Source organism: Sinohyriopsis cumingii, chromosome 19, assembly GCF_028554795.1.
Source record: "Sinohyriopsis cumingii isolate HCF-2022 chromosome 19, ASM2855479v2, whole genome shotgun sequence".
In the NCBI taxonomy this organism is placed as follows: Eukaryota; Metazoa; Mollusca; class Bivalvia; order Unionida; family Unionidae; genus Sinohyriopsis; species Sinohyriopsis cumingii.
This window is the reverse complement of record NC_142979.1, coordinates 53,304,983-53,328,505: the sequence shown is the minus strand read 5'-3', so window position 1 is coordinate 53,328,505 and position 23,523 is coordinate 53,304,983. Positions and strand designations below refer to the sequence as shown.

General features: G+C 38.1%; 1 long non-coding RNA gene across 1 annotated transcript; it reads left to right on the top strand.

Moving 5' to 3' along the window:
* LOC149775716 (uncharacterized) lies at positions 1-22,355 on the top strand. Its single transcript, XR_016416535.1, has 5 exons — positions 1-908; positions 1,422-1,543; positions 12,197-12,311; positions 21,687-21,793; positions 22,246-22,355. It is a non-coding gene; the product is annotated as an uncharacterized LOC149775716 (long non-coding RNA).
* Positions 22,356-23,523: the final 1,168 nt, after the last annotated feature.

Here is a 23,523-nt window from a genome sequence, read left to right as displayed (position 1 = left end):
AAGTGGCTGCTTTATCTCGAGGAAAACGAGCGGTAAGTGTTATACAAAACAAAATCTTAATAGCAATTTGATCACTTTTGCGTCATTTGACAGTAAGAATAGTAATAAATAGAGGATAATTTCTTTTCCTACGTTAGGCCTAATACCTGGTATGTTTTTTAGTGTGGTACACACACAAAAAACAACCCCAAAACAACACTAACAACATTTTAAAAAACCCACAAAAACGAGTGCCGTGCCGAAGCCACGGGCTAAAATGCTTTATTATCATTTTTTTTTATTTATAGCATCAATCACAAATTGAAATATATACAGTATTAGCGTTGGAAAAGAAAGTTTTCTTTTTGTTATATTTTTTTTTTCTCACCCTAGCGAAACACTTTCTGCAAATGACCTTAATAAAGAAAAATAATAAATTAACCTAAACCACTTTGAATGTCGACCGTATCTTTTATTTACACGGCATCATGCGCGGAAGAAAATACCAACTGAACCGGGATTTCAGACAGCAGATGAATTGAAGTTGATTCATTGAACATCATTAGCAATTGTACAATCAAACAGATGCAACAATGAAAAGTGGAACTATGAAAAATCGAGAATGTTAGATTTGCGAAGGATTTATTCCGAATCATTGTCTGCTAATAGAGAATTCATGTCAGTTGCTGTGTCGGCGATGCCCACACAGCGCGCCGTCCAAATGTGAAGTTGCGTTTTGCTGACAGACATAACACTGTGCCATAATTTATCTGATGGCATGTAAAGAAGCTGCTTAAATTATAGTATTTAAAAGTTTCTTCATTTTGTAAGAACTCAAGAAATTAATTCTGGTTTGAAAGACAAGATGACGGTAAAACTCAGAAGAGTAGCTGTACAGTACCGTTGGTGTTGGAGACGTCATAATAAAGGTAACTGCGTTAACTTCGCTTTTTGTTTGGTAATTTGTTGGATATTATCTTTTGCTGATCTTCTTTGAGCTTGGAGTAAATTTTACATTCTGAACATTTTTATTTGCACTTATCTGCTTAATATGTATTGCTGGGATATCATATAGAATATGAAGTCAGTATAATGGTACTATATTACATATTTGAATGATAAAAGACTGGTAAATGATATAATGATAAACTACAAAATAAATAATTTGCCCAATATCCCAAATATGTTAATTAAAACAAACATTGAATGTAAATTCAGATATAATGAGCAGTTGTAAGAAGTAAGAAATAACATTTTATCCATTGAACCTGTTATGTGTTATCATCATCAGTTTTAAACGAAAAACACATGGAGACAAGTTTGCTTAAATTCTAAAATTAACACACACACACACACACACACACACACACATATGGTATTTTAATCTAATACAGAAATGGTGACATTGATATATGCAGACCAATAGTTTTTTTCTTCTACAGATATAAATTAAAAAGCCTAATTCTGAGAGTTTCACCTACAACATTCATGATGGGAAAGGGCCACTAATTAAGAGCTGACATATGTGGAAGAAAAATACCATCCATGTTGAAAAGGGCTAGAGGTAATGTGAGAAAACATAATTTATCAATCTTATTTAACATTATTGTTGATATTTTATCTCAACTGGTCAAAAGGCTAAGTGGGTTTATGTAATGGTCCAGAGTGTGTTATTTATTTCACATCCCCTTCTGTCTTTCAACAGTAAGAAATTAGCTACTTTGGAGTCCATAGTTCTGATCAATTTGTTTATATAAAACTTGGTTTTGGGCTTAAATCAACATCTTGGATAAATCTAATAATGAGCAAAATCCAAGTATATACATGTGATCATGTATAAGATTAGTTGAGTTTTTTAACCAGCCTAAAAGCCATACTTCCACAATATAGGCTAAAATTATTAAGTTGTCCTTGAAGTTTGATGAGTGTTAACCATTAATAATAATAAGGTGATCTTTCATCTGAGTATGTTACCACCGCATGCAATATTTATACATGTAGTGCAGTTTTTACTAAACGTAGAATACATGCTTATATAAATGAGATCTAGATTGAAGAAGTGAAGATGCATACAAATACATGAGGTTATAACCACTACTGCTGATTCAAGTTTGATCATGCTTGGCCATTGGGCTTATAGAGTCAAGTTTCACAATGATGCTTATTATGAGTGTGATAAAGGTATGGTAGTGAAGTGACCTTGCATCTGATTGGCAGAGTTTCTTATGATTTGCACAACAGTGTTTATGATCCAATTTAGATCTGACTTGTTTAATTATTTGCTTGTATGTCTGAGGCTATAAGCAAAATCTATGCATATAATGTGGTGGTTCTACATCTCACTAGCCATTCTTGCTACTGCTCTTAAAACTATTTCTCATTAATTTCATCAGACTTGGTGAATAGATTTATCTCATCAAGATATAGCAAAAGAGCAATTTTGTAAAAAAAATATTCATTCATATTAAACTCAAATTCTGCATCTGATTGGTTGACCTTGCAAATACTATAAGGGCTCTATTTCTGACAAAAAGATTATTTTGATCTAATGTAGCAGAAATGCTTATATGATCAAAACATTGAACATATTTGATGACAAATAAGAAATAGTTTTTCATGCAAATTTGATAAACATTGATAAATCGGTTCATATCATTAAAAGCTTGGAAGAGTTTGATTACATGTGAGACCATCACATATTAATCATTCTTTATTTAGAGAATTATTTTTGTCAGGATTTAGTAAAATATGTAAAATCAATATGGACTGGTTTTGTTATGTACAGCAACACTAGTTGTTTACTGAGTACTGAGGGAATTGGAGTAAGGCAAGGGTACATTGCAGTAGGTAACCTGGTTGACTTGATAACAGGATTTTAACACAAACATTTTTATCAGGAGTCTAGCATACTAACCATTGATTCACTGCAGATCCTGCCCCCATTAGTTACCTTTTAATACATAAAGCATTTGGGTTTTTTATGTCACAGATCCCATAGGGATTAAAATTAACATCATAGGTCTCACTGGATAGTTTCGTATTTTGACATCCCTCTAATTTTTAAGGTAGAAGGCATGAACCTAATTATCACAAGCCTAGCATTTATAAATTTACACATAAGCTAAATCTATAATGTGGTTCAGATTTACTTTGAGTTAGGCATGGAAATAGGTTGGCTTGTTGGTGACTGCCTGTCACAGTTAGATGAGCATTGGAGATCATATGCGTAACTTAGTCTGCAAATGAGCTGCCGACTTTTATTTGTGTCTGCTACAGAGGTAAATATAAAAAAATCTTGATGGTAGAGGGGTGATGAAAAGTATGCTAATTTGTTATAGTACTAGTGAACTTTATTCATGCATAAGGCACATACTGATTCTTTTAGTTGCCTTGTCACAGAAAAATATTGAAAATAGCTATTTCTAGTAAAAAATGAATGTAAAATGTACCTGCATCCTTTGACCCTACCAGAACCAAACTAAAAGCTCAAATTTGTGCAGCTGCTTTTGCTCATCACAAACATAATTGGGAGTATAACTGCTAACCCTACCCTCTAGCACACATTTCATTCATTCATTGGATTAAAGTCACGTGCACCTTTCGGTATGTGCGACTGTTTAGTTTGTACACGTTTGTGTACTTTTTGAATTTAGCGATTAACTTATACAATGCCCCCAAGCAAGCAAGCCGAAGCCCAGGTGCCCCAAAAGGTCCCGCCCAGGCTCTCATCGCTGCAACCTTCTCCATCGTTGTACTCCGTTGGTGGTCTGTTTCTGCATCCTGCATCTCCTTCCTCTCTCATTTCAGGCAGTAACCGAAGCACACCAGCAGCAGTATTATGAAATTTTCGTTGCAATCAATGCCCAGTTCCCTATATTTATTGGGCTATTCCTGTACTATCTTGCCAAACATGTGATTGTCACATACGCTTCAGATATTCCTGAGTTGTGAATTTTCCTATCTTTTGTAAGGTCTATTATTGTTTTGGAGATCTCAATTTGGTTAAGTATTTCGTACGTGTGGCTTTAAACCAATCAGTGTGTTTCAGGGCCAGTAAGTTGTTGGTCAAAAGAGGGCTTTCGTGGGTCAGAATGAAAGCCCTATGTGGTAAAATTTGTTTGTAAAAAAGAAAAAAAAAAAGAAAAGAAAAGAAAAAAAAGGTGGGTAGGGAGTGTGTATGCTATATTTGTGTGATGGCTATAGACATTTTTGTTCGTTTTTCTGCTTTTCCCACATATCCCGACAACACACATTCACGCTCACTTTCTCATTCACACTTATAAGTAGATGTGGGGGGGGGGGTGGCCTTATTTCTTTTGTTTGATTTCGGGAAGGCAATTCTTTTCATACTGGGGGGTGGGGGTGGTTTGATTATTTGAGGCATACTCTTTTCATTGTTTCTGCCTTCATTCCCCAAGGTCTGCAAGTGTCCTGTTCTTTCTTCTTTTACTGCCTTAGGACGTTTAACTTCATCCTGTGCCTTTTCCTGCTCTTCTTCATTTCAGCTCTTTCTGCCTTATCCCGTGTCCGTTTCTATTTTGGTCTTCTCGTCCTTTTGATACTGCCATGTTCGCCGTGAGATGTTTTCTTCGAGGGAGGTGGTTTGATTGCCTTTGTTTCCCTTCGCTTTGACCACTTGGCTATTTACCTGTTATTTTTGTTTAGCTTAGCTATTTGTGATTTATTTTAATGTATATTTTTTTTATTTTTATTTTTTTATATTTTTTTAATTTTTTTTTGATCCTGCGGGACCTAGCATGCCGTTATAATTCCGAAACAGTGATTTTGTAATATTTTGTCCTTATCTGGTTTTTATTGTTCGGGTTATGATCGGCTGTGCCAGTCTGTGAACCCACGATACCGAGCCGGCCGTCACAATTCCCAAACAGTGATTTGTAATATTTTGACTGGTCTTTGATTTACTTTTTAATATTTTTTTTTTTGTTTTTTGTTTTTTTGTTTTTTTTTTCCTTTTTTTCTTTTTTTTTTTTTTTTTTGAACCTACGGGGCCTAGCATGCCATTATAATTCCAAAACAGTGATTTTGTAATATTCGTCCTTATCTGGTTTTTATTGTTCGGATTATGAGCGGCGGTGTCAGTCTGTGAACCCACTAGCCCGAGCTGGCCGTCACAATTCCCAAACAGTGATTTGTAATATTTTGATTGGTTTTTTTCTTTTTTGGTTCGATCTTTTAGGTTTATTGGTTTTAATTTCTTTACATGGTCTCTCTTTATACCCAACCCTTCATTCGGTTTAGATTTGTCCCCTTTTGCCTATTTTGTTAATGAATGTCATGATGTTATTATAGGTCATTCCTATGTTATTGTTTTTTGCCACAAGTAACTCCGGGTATGTCCACCGTTCTCCTATTTGTTCCTGTTGAGATTTTAGTTCGGCCCTTTCCTGGTTGTATTTGGGGCATATATTTATTAAGTGTGCGATTGTTTCTGGAGTTGGGCAGTAGGGGCAGTTTTCGGTTGGTCCCCTTTTTATGTGTTTCCCTGCGCATCCTGCCAATAGTGTTTTACCTGTTCTTATTCTATTTATTATTGTTATATCGTGTGGATTTTTGAAGGTCGGACTTTCGACTTTTCTACTTACTTTTTTCATCATCGTGTGTATTAGACTGTTTGCATCCGATTTTTCCCATAGCTCTTGCCACATGTCATTGATCTTGTCCCATGTTATTGATTTCAGTGACGCTGTATGCTATATTTTGGGCTTTTGGTTCGTTTGTGGCGTTTTTTGCTTCTGCATCTGCTTTGTCATTGCCTGGGATTATGGATGTGAGAGGGTATCCATACGAATTCAACGTGTTTGTTGTTTTTTTCAATCTCTTTAAGTAGCGATCTTGCATGATTAATCATATTAGGTCTGCTCTTGGATTGGTCTGTTGCTAACGATTGTAGTACACTGTAAGAGTCGCTTAGAATGACTGCCTTAGTTGTGGGGTATGTTTTGACGTATGTTAATGCCATTAGTATTGCCATGAATTCTACCGTGTATATAGCGCATTGGTCTGGGAGTCTTTTTCCAATGGCGACATCTAATTTTGGGATCACTATCCCTGCTGCAGTTTTATTTGGATTTTTGGTTTTTGATCCATCTGCGAAGATTTGCGTGTATGTCTCGTATTTGTTGTCAATGTACGTTAGTATTGATGCTCTTAGTCCTATCGGGTCATTTTGTTTTTGTCCTAGTTTACGTAAGCTAAGATCTATTTGTGGTGTGGGACAGGTCCACGGGGGGTCTGGGTAGTACCTTATTTTTTCTGGGTTGATATTTGCGATTTGAAATTTCCTTTTTAATTCTATAATTATTTTCCCACTAGGTATTTTTTTATTTTTTTCTTTTGTATCGAATGGTTTGTCGCATGCTAAGAGGGCTTGTAGCGTGAGGTGGTTGGGTTGGTGTATTGATATTCGAGTCGAGTATCGCAGCATCAATTCCTTCCGCCTTAGGTCTAGCGGGGGTTCTCCTACTATTATTAAGATATCTTGTGTGGGGGTACCATTTAGGACGCCGGTGCATACCCTTAGCGCTTTTGATTGGACTGTGTCTAGTTTCTTTAGTAACGTGGCGTTCGCCGCTCCATATACCTGGCAACCGTAGTCCAATTTTGCTCTTATAAGTGCTCTATATAGGGTAACGAGTGTTTTTTGATCAACCCCCCAATTCACCCCTCTGAGGTTTCTGTGGAGGTTGATGTCTCGTTTGCACTTCGTTACGAGTTCTTGGATATGAGCTGCCCACGTGAGTTCGTGGTCGAATACCATACCTAGGAGTGTCGCTTGTTTTTCGAATTTGATGGGTACCCCCTTTAGGGTTAAGTTTGGAGTGGGTGGGGGGTGGCCACCTCCCGGATTGAAAACTATGCCTACTGTTTTTAGAGGTGACAATTTAAATCCCCATTTATCTGTCCAATTTCCTATATCGTTTAGTCCTTTTTGTAAGTGCTTGGTCGTTTCTCTGCTGGCTGGGTTGCCAGTTTTCCATACGGCGCTGTCATCGGCGAATTGGGATAAGTCAAGGTGGTTGGGTTTTACCGCTGTTTCCAGGTCGTTTATCATTATATTAAATAAAGTTGGGCTGATTACGCTTCATTGTGGCGTGCCATTTTCCAGTTTGTATCGTTCGGAGTAGTCTTGTCCTAGTCTGACTTGTATCTTTCTATCGGTTAGGAAGTTAGCAATAAATTTGTATATATTGCCAGTTATTCCGTATGGTTTAAGTTTACTTATCAGTCCCTTAGTCCACATTAGATCATATGCTTTTTCCATGTCTAAGAAGATGGCTGTAACATATCTGGATTTTTAAAATTTTTCTCTAGATGCTAATTTGACAGCGGTTTCTAGTCTCATGAGTTGGTCTATTGTGCTTCGGTAGTTGCGAAACCCGCTCTGTGTATTAGCTAGTAGTCCTTTGCTTTCTAAATGGTATTTCAGCCTGTTGTTTACCATAGTTTCCATTATTTTACATATATTGTCTGTTAGTGATATGGGCCTGTATGATTTTATATCGCTTGAGGGTTTTCCAGGCTTAAGAATCGGGACCACTACTGCCTTTTTCCATCTTATAGGTATGGTACCGGTTTCCCATATTTTATTAATGAGGTTAAGTGCAATTGTGACAAGTTTTTTGGGTAGGTTCTTGTACATTTCATACCCCAAAGTATCCTCCCCGGGGGATGTGGTCTTTTTGCCGGCGAGGGCCTTTCTCCATTCGGCTTCTGTAAACGGAAGGTTTAGTGGGCCGTCATTATTTCCTGCTTCCTTTATGTTGTCAGAGTTGCTTTCCTCAAATTGCCTTTTATGATTTTTAAACTTATCCTCTAAGTTGGTATTGCTACACATGTTGGCGAAATAGTTTGCGAATAATTCTGCCTTATGTTTGTTGTTTTGTCCAGGTATGTTGGGGGTTATTGATTTAGTTTTGCCTCTCATTTTTTTAATTCTTTGCCACACCTCCTTCGATTTTGTGTTAATATCTAGTTTTGAGCAGAATTCTCTCCATGAGTTTTGTTTAGCTATCATAATAGTTTGTTTGGCAGTTTTTTCCTTTTCCTTGTAGTAGTTAAAGTCCCTATTATTTTTAGTTCTTTTGAATTTGTTTAGAGCTCTTTTTTTCTCTTTAATTGCTATTTTACATTCATTATTCCACCAGGGCACTGTGGGTTTGGGTGCTACTCCTTTAGTTTTAGGAATTGTTTCTTGGGCCATTGGGTTAATGGTTTCTATTAATTTGTCATTAAAGGTGTCAATGTCCCGGTGATATATGGTTTCTGGGTCGATTGAGTCACCTATCTGTTTGAACCTAATCCAGTTGGCCTGTTCGTATTTCCATCTTGGTGTGAAGGACGCTTTATTTTGAGGTATTCTAATTTGTATTTCTATATTTATAAGGTAATGGTCACTTCCCATAGGGTCGCTTTCATCAACTTGCCAATCAGAAATGCCTGTTAATCTTGGTGTGCATAGAGATAGGTCTATTGCTGATGTGTGGCCTGTTCTGTCATCTATCCGGGTGTGCATTCCGTTGTTTAGAAAAACTAAGTTGCATTTTTGTGCCCATTTTTCTATAATTTTTCCTTTAATGTCCGTCTTTTGACTCCCCCATAGTTCATTGTGCGCATTGAAGTCCCCGCATATTACCACCCATTCTCCACAGTCTTTAATCATTTTGATTGTTTCGTCTGCACTTAAATTGCGCCGCTCATTTGTTTCATAGAGGTTAACGATTAGTACCTGCTTAGTTTGAGCGGTTATTTTGACTATCTGTATTTCGAAGTCATTGGGCGGTCTACTATCTGTTAATTTATGCATTTCTGATGTAATTCCATCTCTAACAAAGGTTGCTAACCCCCCTCCTCTTGCTGTGGGGGATCGATGCTTTAGGTATTTGGTGTTGTAGCCTATGATGTTTGGGATACGTGAGGTATCATTTAGGTGGGTTTCCTGTATGCATATAACATCTGGTTTTCTTTCCTGTTCAAGTATTTTGTTCATTAGTTGGTCAGCGTGGGCCCTAAGGCCGCGTGCATTCCATTGCCATATTTTGATTTCTGCTCTGGAATCCATCTCTAGTGCAAAAAGTCTTAATAGTTTGTTTAATTTACTGTTGTTTTCGTTTTATGCGTGTTTCCTACCAGTGAGGGTGCTACCTATTTATTTTGTTTTTGGTATCCTGATTTTTGTTTTGGCCTGCTTATAGTTTACCCCATGGGAGATCATATATTCGACTATTAGGGCTTCTCTAAGAGCCCTGGGGCATTCTGCGTGGTTTGGTTTGTGGTTACCACTACAGTTAGCGCAGTGCTGATTGGTGGCGCTACATGTTTTCCGGTCTGGGTGGTGAAGACCACATTGATTGCACCGGAATAGGTTTCCGCAACTCTTAGAGTAATGCCCCCAATTTTTGCAGTTGCCACAGAACCGTGGTTTGTTTTTGAAAGCAAAAATTTTTTTAGCCTCGAGTTTTTCGGCTATTTTGATAGTTTCTGGGGTGGCGCCCTTAAAAAAGAGTACCACTGCAGTGCTATCCTTTCCCCTTCTTGTTTTTAGGCGGATTGCTTTCTCTACTTCCTGTCCTTTACTCCTTATGTAGTCTACTATTTCATTGGTTTTATTTTGAGTTGATACGTATATGACTCCTTTGTTGTGTGTTTTTGGGGGGTTTGGGTCTATGTGTTGTTTTGTTCTGTTGTGTCTAGTGACCTGAACATTTATTTGGTCTATTCTTTCAATTTCCATATATTTGGCAATCTGTTGTTCAGTGGTGCATTTGATTATCAGCAAGTCGTCTCTAGTGCTTTTAAGCGTGAATTCTCCTTGGTGATGTTTGTTCAATTGCCATGCTATGGTTTTAAAGGCTAACTTCGTTATTTTGGAATTTACTCCCTTGACGAAGAGAGTCAGTTCAGCGGGGTGTTTCTTGTTTTGGATATTTTGCAGACTGGTCTTTTTTCCCCTGGTGTTTGTCTCTTTAGCTGACTTTGTTTCGTTGTCCATAACCGGCTTGCTGGGTCTTGTATTCTGACAGTTAGTGTGTTCCTTATTCTTTCTAACTGGTATTTGGGATTTGGTTTTCCTATTATTCTTACCTTTTGTTGAGTTGTGTGTGACTGCTTTATTTGTGGTAGGGTGAGGGCGTTCTGTTTCATCTAGTAGGTTCTCAGTTTGAGTCCCCTGGCTGCTAGTGTTTTTAACCAGCGTGGTCTGGGTTGTTTTTGTGCTTGTTGAGTATTGTTCCTCAGTTTGGGTACTCATGTCGGATGTAGTTTTGCGGTTACTCGGTAGATTGTCCACATTCTCGTTTACGCTTGGTGACAGGTAGAGTCTACTCATCGAGTCAGTTGGGGTCGAGTTGAAAATTGGCGTTAAGAACTGTATCTGTCGTTTTTCTCTTAGGGGGGATGAGACTGCTTCGGAGTAAGTTTGCCTTAGTTTATCTGCCTTTAGGTTGACCAGGCAGCTGAGATAACTATTTGATGATGTGACATTAATTTTGTTGTTATCCATCTTGAGTTTCTTTATTTGATGTAAGGTATATATGACGGGATATTTCTTTAGTTTTAATCCTGGGTTTGTTTTGATTTCTTGCAATTTATTTGAGTTTAATTCTAGCTTAAAGCTATCTGTCTTAACTATACTTTATTCTACTTAGTACTATGAAAAAGCAACAGCTGTAAGGGGATATGCAAATAGCTTTTATTCTGATTTGTGTAATTAATTATTATATTACTATTATCCAATTTAAACTTATTGAAAATTATTTTCTAGCCAAATGGTCAAAGTAAAAGGTTTTACTTACCCCGATCCAATTTTCTTTTTAAGATCTTTAGAGTTTTTAAATACAGCCTTCTAATTATACAAGTTTCATTACATTGGTCAATAATTAGTCACATGTGATGACACTTGTAACTAATCAAACCACAGCAACTGAGAGCAGACTAAGCACTGATATTTATATGGTACAGTGGCAATATACAGTCTGTCTGCCGCAACACATGAAACAAACTGGACAAATCTGAAAGCCTTGAATTTGACTTTATTTATCTGTATGGTAGAACAGAACCTGAGTTGAAAAGCTTTTAAAGAAAGACCTTGATATCAAACCTAATAATAACTGCAGGAGTTATATTATGGATAATTAACCATTCTCTCAGTTTCAAACTGGGCATTCCATCCCATGGGGTTCTAAATGTAAACCAAGTGTAACTGATATCCTAATGAACTGTAAAGACCATAGCAGCACAACAGCAGGGAACCAGGTATGTCCAGATCCAGAAATCACAGACCAGTTTCAAACTGATGATGAACCACATAAAAATTACACATCTGCTAGAACTTATGTTATGAAGATAACTTAAATTGCATTATTATTAATCCTCCTCCTCACATTCATCATAATTGAGATGCATCATATATGTTTTATTGTAAAATAGTTTATGCAACATAATTCAGTGAAGACCTTTGCTGCCAATTTACCAGTGAACCATTTGTTTCAATGAACATATTTTATGTTGTAACAAGGAGCATCATTTAAACATTATGATACACTTATCATACCTGTATATGAAATCTTAATACTAACACTTATACTTGCAATACTACTACTAATAAAAACACCTGCATTGATAATTTGATTATGTTCAATTGGACTTGTATCTAAATGATCACCAGCTGTATGAAAAGACATATTTTAATATATAGATATTGGATGGAATACTAGTTACCACAATTGAATAGTCATATGATAAATGATATATTATTTTAAACAATTTATATTTGCAGTGAAACATACTTTTACATTATTTTCACTTAAATTTCATTTATAGAGCAGTATACTCTGCATTCATTAAATTACTGAAATGGTTATAATACAACAACAAATACTGCAACTTCCAGAATCACAAAAATCAAAAGATATAAACAAAAACTTCCCTACATGTATCAACAGTTGTCACTTAATAGACAGAACTCTGAAGATTTAGAAATAGGATGTTAACAAATTAGGTATTCAAGTTAAAAAGAAAAAAATACCAAGTAAGCTTACTACCAAAAAATCAAACAATAACAGTGAATTTTAGTACATTCCCAGGAAACAGAATATATGATTTTTCTTAACTTGATCTGATACATCTTAAATCTATAGAAAATGATTCATATTGTATGACTAAAATATTATGTAAACAAAAATTCCATCACTTTTTTCAGATGCAACATGCATACCCCAACCCATCCTTCTTGATCATAAAGTATACCAGCATTCCACTATAAGATGGGGAGCTGTAGTGGCTCAGTGGTTAGCTTTCTGGACCTGTGAAATAAGGTAGGTTCAAATTCTACCATCAGACCAACCTGGGTTAGCTACCATGGTGTGTCCTTGGGCAAGGCACTATACTTAAAGTGCCTTGGCACTAAATAACTTACTTGTGTTGGTTTACCATAAAAGGCCAAACCAAACACAAAAAAACAACAACTTTAAAATATGAGTTTTGTCAATACTAAGTAATTGAAAATCATACTGAAGAAATGTTTTTGTTAATACAGATTAATGGATCTAAAAAATCTCTTTCTTCTGCAGGAGTTTAAAATGTTAAATTAAAAAGGTCATGGTACACATTGCTTTGTTCGTACACATCAGGCTCCGTAACCCATATCCAACTAAAAATTTTAGTAGAGTCTGAATAAAACATATTTTAATCTGGATGATAATATTCTTTCTCCATTCATATATTACACCACCAAGATTGATCCAAATAAGATTACATTTTACTATAACACTGAGGATGAGTATGCCTCTTAACAACTTACAAATGTGGAGAGAATGGAGTTAAACTGAACTTTGATTTCTTTTCAACCATAGCACAAGATGATCATTTATTATGAAAAAACCTGAATAAAGTTGGAGTTCATAACCATGACAGTCTTGATACAATATAAATTCAATATATTATTGTTGTCTTGAGGTATAGTTCTGTATATTACAATCTCACACAAGATCAGGGTATATTTTAGTACCATACAGTTAATTCGGGATTGTATTAATACCTATTCTGGTGAATGAACATTAAATAAGATTTACTATTTTGGAACCAGTTGCAATAAAGTTTACTAAACAAGAGAAAATATGACTTTACTATAATATCTAAAATGTAAAATCTGCAAACAGAATACTTGCTTGACTTTACACTTCAACTATATCATAATATTTATTTGAAATGAATTTATACAAATGGCATTAAATTTGGTTTCAGGCTGGTAATGACAATGGTAGTAGTGAATAGGGACGGTCTAGGGACTAGGGAACTTCCATGTTAAAAAGGGTATATCCACTCTGGGGACTATGTAATTTAACATGGGAGAGAAAAAAAAATATCCATTCTAGGGACAAGGGGAATTTAACATGGGAGAAAGAAAAAAAACTATTCACTCTAGGGACAAGGGAAATTGAACATGGGGAATAAATCGTGGGACTGTCTTGGGACTAGGGGAAATGGAACAGGGTCGGGACCCTATTTTAATAAGGTCCCGACCTGATGGGTCTATGAAAATGGAACAGGCGAAAATTGAAACAGGGAGGGGTCTCTATTTTTTTATTATTTTTTTAAACAAAAAAATAAAAAAAGGGGTAGGCAATTGAAAGTCAAGATCTTTTCGAGAGATAGGAATGGCCCTGAAAAGGGCCTTTGGTTTTATGTTAATATACCCTTAACATAAAGGGCATCTGTGACATCTTCTTCTTGACCTTAGGCTGTGCCTGACTGCAGGACCATAGATTAAGACTCTTTTGAGGCATCCTTGATGCTCCACATAAGATTCTTCGCATCCACAGGCTGGTGTCTGTCCTGTGGATAACTGTCCAGTTGGATCGGACATACATTGATATGTCCGTCCGGAACATCATCGAAGACACAAGCGTTGAAGATTGTACATCGGTCCACATGTTGGGGTGCTGAGTAACAGGTGAAGGAATGCAGTGAACTGTACTTATTTATAGGGGGAGGAAGGATTGAAACGGATTGAGTTTGTTGACCAATCCAAACACGCGTTACAAAATTCAGTCAGCCCACGTCCAATCCGAAGAGAGCAGTCTGTGACGTCACATAGTCTATATAGATTCGCTAGCGCCTGTGCGTAGTCAATCTAAGCGACAGTTTTTCAACATGACGGAAACTCAGAAAACGATCAGTTTGGGTGCACTGATGGTGGAGACTACCCAAGGGAACCCAGACTTACTTTCAGAAGAGGTGAATTGGGATTTTGTGGATTTTTTTACCTTGCAAGAATTTGTTCCTGAACCTTCGTCACCTTCTCCTTCATTACTGCACATGGAAAATTTTAGACAGAGACAGAAAGAAGAATTGGAGAAATTTATACAACAGCAAAAGGAAGCGGAACAAGCTTTTCTCCTACAGCAACAGCAGCAAGAAGAAGAGGTAAGAAAAAAACAAGAAGAAGAAGACGCAGCAGCAAAGAAACAAGGGTGTCAAAATCAAACGGTCACGGTACTGTTAGACATTTTAGTTAAGAAGTCTGAAACAGATGTATCAGACTTCTTTATTACGGCCGAAGAGAATACGACCTTCCCAAGCTAAACACTCCAACCCTGTGACTACGCCTACTGCACCATCCTTAGTGATTTCAACGAAATCATCATCAACAGTACGCAGTCCAGAAGTAGGCCTTGGCCATGGCAAAGGCTTAAGACAGTTAAAGTTGATTGTTTAAACTCACCCCTTACACCAAAAAAGGCCCTTTTCAGGGCCATCCACGTCTCTCAAAAAGAGATAGGCTTTCAATTGCCAATAACTAAAAAAAAACATTTTACCCAATAGTACCTGTCTGTGTATGAGTGTGCGTGAGTGTAGGTTCTTATTTTAAAATCAAAACCCAAAGACACTTACCTTTTATAATTAATTTATTCTTTTATAAATATTTACAATTCACAATTCACAACAGAGCACTTTAAAAAGTTCATAGACTTATTCTGTCTCATTGTTCACTCTCTGTTTTTTTAATTTCTTCACCATCATAGTCTTTTCCTCCTCTTCCTCCTCACTTTCTTCCCTTCTTTTCTTCTCCTGTTTCTTTTTCTTCACCTGTCTGTTTTCTTCCTCTTCTTCTTCCTCTTCCTCTGAAGAATCCCTCTCTTCTTCTGACTCCTCTTGTTTCTTTTTTGGGCAGTCTGGTGACCAATGACCTTTTTCTTGACAATAATAACAGGTATCTTGACTTTTGTCTCTTCTAACCCCTTTTTTTTCTTTTTTGACGGTCTGGACACTCTGAAGACCAATGCCCTTTCTTCTGACAGATATAGCAAGTATCTTGACTTTTATCTTGAAAGGAAGGAGAGTAGTCCCTCGGCTGGTCTGAAGAGAATTTTCTAATGACCCCTCGCAAAGCTCTGATGAAACGTTCAATCTTGGTAGTCTCTTCCATTGTTGTGCTCAGTTTGAGAGTGAAATGAATAGTGAAAGGACAAGACACATACCCTTTATATACGCTGGTCTGCTATGACTATAAATTAATCCATGGTGTTTAAACTTTAGTCATTTGACTTTTTGCTATCGAGATGAAATGATCCAATTCATTTGAGAAGAAAGAAGAAGAAAGTAAGAGGCAGAAACGTGATCTATCGCCTCGTACTAGGGCTGAAGTCTTGGCACAAATTCATGCCAGTGATTTTGAAGAGGACATGAGTGAACCAGAATCCAAACCCTCTAAACAAAGTTTACCACCCTTAGTCAACCCTGAAAAGTACTATGACATTCGAGAGACGGAAAAGCGTCCCTCTAGAAAATTTAGAACTACGGCTTACAAATACACAGTGAAGTTTAAAGATTTCAAGTCTGAAGTACTGTTAGAGAAAGCAAAAGGGTTCATCACCGACATGTGGGATTCTTTGCTCACCACACTCAAGCGACAATGTCAACCCAAAGAAGATGATCGCTTGAGACTTTCCATACAACATGACGGCTTGAAATCCCCTGTTTGGATCGAGTTTAGCAGCCCTGCAGAATTGACCACTTCCAAAGTCATGGACAAGATTCAACACGTGCAACAATCTAATGACCAGTTTGACATCACCGATGGAAAAGCCACACTGGACATGACCCACGTCTCTCCTCCTCAAGGGACCGGACAATGCAGAAAGACCTTATTGGTCAACAACCTTCGCATTACCAAAACAAGTCTTGTCCAAATTAACAATTTTCAAGACCACATGTGTTTAGCCCGAGCCGTCGTGGTGGGATGAACCTATGCCGACAAGAACGACACGGTAGAATGAAAAAGAGCCTGGGAGAACATTCGAAAATCGAACCGAGCCAAACAACGAAATGAAGCAGAACTTCTGTTACAACAAGCATGCCTGTCCAAAGACACATCCTGTGGCATTCCTGAGATGCAAAAATTGCAAGATGCCCTAGCTCCACGATACACCTTGAAAGTGCACCCTCAAGAAGTGCGCGGGTCTCTGTTGTTTCGAGGGAAAGACTTTAAGGATGGAAAATACATTCACCTCTATCATCACGATGACCATTTCGATACCATTACCACTATCACTGGATTCCTGGGATACAAATATTACTGTGAGAAATGTGACTTATGATGGTTATAATAATCGAGAGCAACACAAACATTGTGGATCGAAATGCTCAGGATGTTTGGCCTCTCAACCCTGTCTGAGCGAAGGGCAAGAACCAGTGCATTGTCCTGCTTGTCTGCGCACATTTGTCAGCCCTGCCTGTTACCAACAACATCTGAAGATGCAAGGTTCACAGAAGAAATGTGCTTGTCAACTCCTGAGATTGTGCCCAATGTGTGGACAAGGTCTATGTATCAACAGTACCAAGGCACACGTATGTTCAGGAAAGAAAAAATGTCACATTTGTCACTGCATTGTGGACTTGGAACACCAATGCTACATACAAAAATACCAATCCCAACCAGAGAAAGAGGATGGTCACAAGAAGAAGAAAAGCAATTTCATCTTTTTCGATTTCGAATGCATGCAAGAGATCAGTATTCACATTCCTAATTTCTGCGTGGCTCATCGAGCGTGCGAGAAGTGATTCAAGAACCTATCTTGAGTTATTGCCCTCACTGCAGTAAGATTCCTGGAGGGCGTGAAAAAATCTTTCAAGGACCGAACACACTAGCCGATTTCACACAATGGGTCTTAGACCCCATCGACAAGACGTGGAGCCAAGAGGACATCGAACATTATTATGGAGATTGTCATTGTCATGCCACGGTGATGGCTCACAATTTCTCCGGATATGATGGACAGTTTCTTTTGAGATGTTATACGGAACGTGGCATCGAGCGTCCTAAAATCACTTTGAACGGAGCCAAAATCATTTTCATGCAAGTGGGACAAGTGCAGTTTAAAGATTCGATGAGCTACTTAGCCATGCCTTTGAGTCGAATGCCTAAAATGTTTGGAATGACAGAAATGGCTAAAGGGTACTTTCCACACTTTTTCAATACAGAAGCCAATCAACACGCCGTTCTACCCCATTTGCCTCAGGCTCACTATTACGACCCTGACAACATGCGTACCGAACGAGAAACTTTCTACGCTTGGTACCAGGCTCACGCCTCCGACCCTTTCGACTTTCAGGAAGAAATGCTAAAGTATCGTCGTTCCGACATGGACATTTTACGGCGATGCTGTGGAAAATTTCGAGAACTGTTCATGGAACACGGAGGGGTTGATCATTTAAAAGAGGCTTGCACCATTGCCAAAGCGTGTTCCTTAGTCTACCGACAACGATTCATGCTTGAAAACACTGTGGCTGTCATCAGTCCTCAAACGACCAACTATGTCAAACGTCAATACTCGGTCAAAGCCCCATGCTGGTTGCATTACTTGTGCGACAAGGAAGACAAATGGATTCAGCATGCCCGCAACGGACAGGGCGAAAGATCATCGGAATGCATTCGGTCAATGGCTGGGACTTAGAAAACCCCAAGATCATGTACGAGTTTAACGGTTGCTTATTTCACGGATGTCCCGTCTGTTACCCTGACCGCGGCACTAAAAATCAGTTCTTACAACGAACCATGGAAGACTTGTACCAGGCCATTTGTCAGCCACGCCTAAAGTTAGAACAGGAAGGATACCAAGTGGTGGAAATGTGGGAACACAAATACAATCACCGTTTGAACACCGATCCCGAGTTTAAACGCCTCATGGAAAGTTACCAGTTCATGGACCCCCTGAACCCAAGTAATAGTTTGTACGGAGGAAGGACCAATGCCACCTGTTTGCTGTACCAAGCTGACGAAGAGAAAGGAGAAGAAATCATATACTTGGACGTGTGTTCACTGTATCCCTACGTGTGCAAATATTGTTGCTTTCCTGCAGGGCACCCACAATTGTTCACCGAACACATCGACCTAAAAAACATTCGACAATACGAAGGCTTGATCAAGTGCAAAGTTTTGCCTCCCATGAACCTATACCATCCCGTCTTACCTCGCCATTGCCAAAGCAAACTTATGTTTCCTTTGTGCCGTACTTGTGCTGAAACGTGCAACCAAGATCAACCTTGTCATCACACCCAGGAAGAACGGGCCTTGACTGGGACATGGGTCAGCGTAGAATTGTTCAAAGCTCTGAACATGGGATACCAACTGTTAGAAGTGTACGAAATTTGCCACTTTCCCAAGACACAATAATTCCACAAGGGTGACCCCACGCAGAAAGGCATTTTCGCAGACTACGTGGATGCCTTTTTGAAACTGAGCAAGAAGCCAGTGGCTATCTGTCCTGGTGTCACACTCCCGAAGACCAAAAGACATTCAGAGAGAAATTCTGGGCACAAGAAGGCATTACTTCAGATCACATTGAGAAAAACGAAGGCAGGCGATCGTTTGCCAAAGTGATGTTAAATTGCTTGTGGGGTAAAATGGCACAATGACCGTGTTTACCCAAGACGGAGTATTTGACCGAACCTTCCCGCTACTTTCAGATGATTCACGACAAAGCCAAATTCATGAAACACGTGGACGTCGTTCGTGAGGATTTGATCTTGGTGAATTACGAAGAAGATCTGAACTTTGTAGAAGATGACCCCTTTGGAAATGTCATCATTGCAGCTTACATGACAGCTCATGCTCGCTTAAAATTGTACGAAGCTTTAGAACTGTTAGGGGAACGTGTCTTGTACTTTGACATGGACAGTTGCATTTATATCGATCACCCGAGTCAACAGCACCCTGACATCGAAGGAGACCGTTTAGGAGCCTGGACAGACAAGCACCCCGATGACAAGATTCTAAGTTTCGTTAGTGGTGGTCCCAAAAATTACGGCTACGAATACTGGGCCAAACAAGGAGAAGTGCACACGAAGTGTAAAGTGAAAGGACTTACTCTGAATTATCGTACCAGTCGAGTGGTCAACTTTGGCATATTGAAAGAAGCCTTGCAGTCTAGAGATAGTGACCACCTATCAACCCAACAAGATTGTACGTTTACCCACACACCACATCGTCAGTCGACCCTTGGAAAAAGTCTATCAAATCGTGTAGCAGAAGCGAGTGCGGCTTCCCACCCACTTTACTTTGCCGTATGGACATGTCGGTATAAAACATTGGTTGTAAGAGGATAGCCACCCACCAGAAGGATGACTTCGCCGCAGCAAGAATCGAGTGAGAAATCCAGTGAGAACTCCAAGTTCAAACCCTACCATTTTCCAGTCTTCTTACCTGACTATTGTGATTGTGCCCGTCGATTGGACATGTTTCAAAAATAGCCTACGGATAGGGAAGGATTACCTTCTTCGTATGTTTTAGCTAGAACAGGATTTGTCTACTTCGGACCCGAGTCAGGATTGGGATACGAAGTACAGTGTTTCGCTTGCGGACTGAAGTTACGAATGGATCTATGTATCTACAAAGATTCAGCTATTCTGGAACATACTCGATGGTCACCGCACTGCCCTTACCTTTCAATGGCCTTTCCACCCATTAAACTACGGTACAATTATGACGGTACCTTAGAGACGGTACCTTCCAAAACTAGACGTAAACACATTGCATCCTATTTCATTGTTGTTTCTTTTCCACATAATAGCTTATTTTTTATAAAATGTTAAACTTTACTAATCTTTTTTCAAGATCACTTTAGTTTGCAAAAATACATCTTGTCATTTATTGGCATTCTACATTGAATTTTGTAAACTAGCTATAAACCTGACCTAATTACTCAACTTAACTGCTGACAGAAACAGTCTACAGTAAATGTATTTCATTTCTATAGCTCGATGGATAAACATTACATCTTTTAAAGCTGTGCACAGAATAGGCCGACATATCACGAGTCAGGAAAACATGGGGGTGGTATCCCCTGTGTCCAAAATTAATATCATTTTGAATAGAATATTCTAGTGACAATTGCCTCTTTTCAAATGGTAAGCATTGCTTTTTTTTATTTTCATCAATCTGTCAAATTCGGTATGCATTTTGCTTGAATATTTGAGATGGAAACCTTAGGTGCATAGAAATGTCAGACAGCATTGTACATCATGGATGGTGTCCAACATACTTTTATGATCATAAAACAAAATCCCATTTTTTAGTTATGGCCACTGATTTAAAAAATATTCATCCAAGCTAAATATAATAATAATAATAATGAGGACTTTGTATAGCGCCTAATCTTTAGAAGCTCTAAGCGCTTTGCAACATTAGACAACATAAAAACATACACAATGATATGATTACAAAAACAAACACCATGAAATTAGAAAACATAAAAAACATGCTGAGAATATTTAAGGTAGTTAACATTATTAAGTCATTAAGTTTGTTTTTGTAGTCAGAATAAGTAGTTTTGAGAGCACTCTTGAATGGGATCACTGCGTCTTTGTGTCTAAGTTCAGTGGGCAATTCATTCCATGTTGCTGGGCCCTGGTATGCAAAAGAATGCTGTCCATGTGACTTTGTTTTCATGGTGAGAATAATGAGTATATGATTGTCGGAAGAGGAGTGTAAGTATCTTGCTTGTGTGTACACATAGGTGAGGTCGGATAGGTATGTTGGACTAGAGTCTGTAAGTGAAACGTAGCACAGAGAACTAATGTTGTGTTTGATTCTGGATCGAATGGATAGCCAGTGTTGGGTACAGAGCAGCGGGGAGGTGTGCTCTGATTGTGGTACTCTAAGTATGATCCAAGCAGCTATGTTTTGAACTTTTTGAAGTCTCTGCAGTAGATATTAAGATGAACCAGACAGAATTGAGTTACCATAGTCCAGTCTTGAAAGCAGTAATGAACACACAAGTGTTTTAGTGGCATCAACTGAAAGATATCTGAGAATGGAGCTGATGCGTCTCAGCTCAAGATACGCAGCCTTGCATATGTTCATGACATGTTGGTGCAATGTGAGAGTACTGTCCAGAGTAACACCTAGGTTTTGCACTGATTGTGTGAATTTAATGTTGGTGTTGCTGATATTTATTGTGTGAGGTAAAGGATGTGAATGAGAAAGTCTTTGATAAGTAAGTATGGCTTGATTTAAATTGTGTTTTTCATGTGACTTGCCAGAGATTTTTAAATGAATTGATAAAGTAACTTGAGACACATTTCAAAGTACATGTTTTAAAAATATTCCATTGATTATTGCTGGCATTTAGAAAAATGCAATGCATCCTTTGTTGTGAAACTTATTTTAAAACATTGTATTACTCATGCAGAAGCCTGCTTGAAAACTAATGGCAAAGCAAAGGCAAATGGAATGGAAGAGACCATATCAGAGACCCTCAAATATGCACCCAACCAACGCAGAATGATAAAAAACAAGGTAATCCAAATGACTCTTATTTCATCAATATTGGATTCAGTTTCGTCTTTTAAAGCATAGTATTTGCAAAGCGGATGCATTTCTAAACTGATAACAAAATCAGCTTATCCTATTGCCCAGGACTATCAGAGCTAGAGTCCAGCTAACTACAATATGCATATATCTTGTCTGATCGGACAAGTGCCTCCATTTGGAATTTTTATTCACATGAAATATTTGGATGAAATAAATTCATCTTTGTGCAAATTGATTGCACCATCCACTTGCCAGAAATGACAAGTAAGTGCAAAGTTATCTTGTATCATGGCTTAACGATAGTAAGGGAAGCACAAGTGCAGTGAAGAAAATTTCATACATTTTTATAATGCTGATTAACATGACTTCTGCATATGTAACTAGTGCTGAGATGATATGACTTTATTTAAGCATTACAATTTTGTTTTAATTTGCAGGTGCCTGAGCAGAAGAAGTAATAGATAAACTTTACAGTGGAGTTGGAGACTGATTCTGATTCATAATCTTAATTAAATCTAGAAAATAAACATTAAAGTCATATTAAAATATCTGTTGTATTGTTTCCTTCTTTCATTTTTCTCTTAAAAACAAATGTCTGAACCTTTAGTCTGTAAATTCAGTGGATTCCTTATCAGCCCATCTACTTTTACTTTACACCATGCTACTTTAAAAAAAAAATGAATTATCCCCATTGGGGTAGGTCCCCCCAACCCCCCACCCTACTTTGTCAACTTACCTGCCACATTTAAATCTAATGGAAGGCCCTGCTGTAAAGCCTGTTAGTAAAACTACCCAACAAGAGGATTTCATACATTTGCAACTCCTAGATGGATGGTAATGTTTTCATTTTTGTAATGTAGATTTGGACATTCTTGCCACCAGTATGGAATATGTGTTTCAGAAACACAAGCAGCTTTCATCAGATTTGCATATAGGTTTTATATGTTGTGAGTATGTTGTAGGAAGTTTTTTTAAATAACATCATATGAGATGATGCCAGTGGAAATGGCAGAAAAGTGTCTGTATTGTTCACCAACTACACCTTGTTCTTACAAAATGTGGCTGTTACACATTCCCATGATGATGTCACTGACAGCCATCAGTGAGGAATGCCCCAACAAGCATAATACAAATTGCTTCCATTGTAATTGTTACAATTCCATTCTGACCACTCCGGTGTCCTAGTGGTTAGAGCGTCCGCCTCAGAAGCGGGAGGTCATGGGTTCAAACCCCAGCCAAGTCATACCAAAGACTTACAAAAATGGTATTAACAGCTACCTCGCTAGACGCTCAGCATTAAGAGGTTAGTGTTAGGACTGATCGGCCTGGTGTCAGGATAATGTGACTGGGTGCAACATCATACTACATGTTTGCAGCATGATGCCCCAGTGCTATACATCACTATAAACTGCCACACTGCAGACATCGTAGCAATATGACTGAAAAATTATTCAAGCTACGTTAAAAATCCAATCACACACACACAATTCCATTCTACGATCCAGAACCAACACTAATTCCGTACTACAGTTCTTGCATTTCAATCCAATTTTGCTTTTGAAATGTAGTGCCACTCAATTCATAATGAACCCATTCATTTCAAACACTCGCAAATACTTATTATTCCTGTCTACAACTGAAAAATATCTATATAAAAAAACGTGTAACTGTGTTTTATGCAAGGGCATGGAGATGCACAAAAACTTGCACCTGAA